Raw genomic sequence first — 1,696 nt, forward strand, 5'->3', positions numbered from 1 at the left:
CTGCCGCGACATTTCTGTCAACTTCTGCATCTGTGTTTTGTAAAACAGCAGGTCACAGAGACAACTCTGACCAATCAGTGGTCTGCAGTGTTTACACGTCATTTCTAGTATCTGGTCCCCAGTCTTGGAACCTCAGCGGAGGTGAGACCAAAAAACTAGTACCGGGTACCAGATTCCAGGTCCTTTTTCGTAATGGAAACGCAAAAAGGTCGAGTCGAGAGCGCTCCTTTAGTTTGTGTGCAGTGGAGGTCAATGACAATGATCAGTGTAATTTAGAGTAAGGAGCTGTTTCATAAAGGTGAGGGGGGGGGGGGGCTGACTTTTAAATATCCTTCTTGGTTCCAGGTGGAACAGTGGTTGGGTTCCAGTGTTCCGCGTCCGTCTACTGGACTGTTCAGATTAACCCAACGTTTGTTCTCAAATGAGGCCAAGCTTTCTGAATTAAAGTTTGAGTTGAAGCGTGGCTTGACTTGAGAAGAGCACTGGTAACTGTGGCTGGCCTCCATAAACAGGTGGTAGATGACGGGGGGGGCGGGGGGGGGGTCGCAATTTACTGTGTAAATTATGCAGAGCTCAAAACAATACAAACAGGAGACAGTGGAGTGGCTGGCATCGGCTAATGAGATGATGAGGTGGTGGCGGGTGGTGGTGGGGGGGATGGTGTGGTGGTGGGGGGGGTCTGTCTGGAGGTGTTTGTTGGTGATGGTGTTTGTGGAGGAGCTTTGGCGAGGTGGGGGCAGACTGTCCGTCTGTACACCACCCCTAATAGACTCTAGAGGGGGTGTGTTCATAGGCAGCTGGGGCACCCTGCCCCCCCCCCCCCCAGTGGCAGGGGTCCCTCGAACACTGGCATGTAGAGGGGCCCCTAAAAAGTCTGTCTGCAACCCCCATAACCAGCACCACTAGCACCACTACCCCCCACACTAATGTGAGGCTGGGGGCCTGGGAAGGACTTGAAGTTCATGGTGAGACCTCCTATTGAGCTGACAGCCATTCAGAGTTAGACGGGGGGGGGTGGGGGGGTCTGGGACACCATAGAGCTCTGATAGCTATTCATCTGGGGTGGGAGAGACAAGTAAAGAGGGAGACAGAATGAAGGGGGGGTTGGGGGCTGGTGTGTGTGTGTTGGGGGGGGCATAAATAAAAGTGAGGAATCCAGGCTCAAAGTTTGCTTTGAGCAGTGAACGCCTCTCACACTCCCTTAGACTCTTAATTACCAGCACCTTCCACTTTTCTCTTTCCCTTTTCCACCCCCCCCCCCACCCCCCCAGTCCCATCCTCTCCTCATCCTCTCTATCCCTGGTTTTATGAGGCCACATGCTGAGGCTGTAAATTTACCATTAACAAGCTTATTCACTGTCGTCCTCTCAACAAAACAAGACCATGATGCCAATAACTCAAAGTGACACCAATACCCAAACTGCCTTTTATGTCACCAACCTGCAGTTCAGCTCTACTGTTAGCCCCCCCGCCCCCCCAGTCTGATGAAGTGGCGTACCGAGGCTAACGTCCTGCCTTCTGTTGGCTGATGCTAGTTAGCGCCGTGGACTTCTACTACTAAACTGAACAGAGTTGTTAGTTCACTGTGCACTCCATGACCCCATGGAATATGTTAAGTTGAGTCTGAGCTGCTTGAAAATGTAACAAAAAGGGTTTCATGTGAAGTCCACGTCAGCCGGGCTTAGGGTGTGTCACA

The sequence above is a fragment of the Sphaeramia orbicularis genome, chromosome 16 (assembly GCF_902148855.1).
Source record: "Sphaeramia orbicularis chromosome 16, fSphaOr1.1, whole genome shotgun sequence".
NCBI classification, from domain to species: Eukaryota; Metazoa; Chordata; class Actinopteri; order Kurtiformes; family Apogonidae; genus Sphaeramia; species Sphaeramia orbicularis.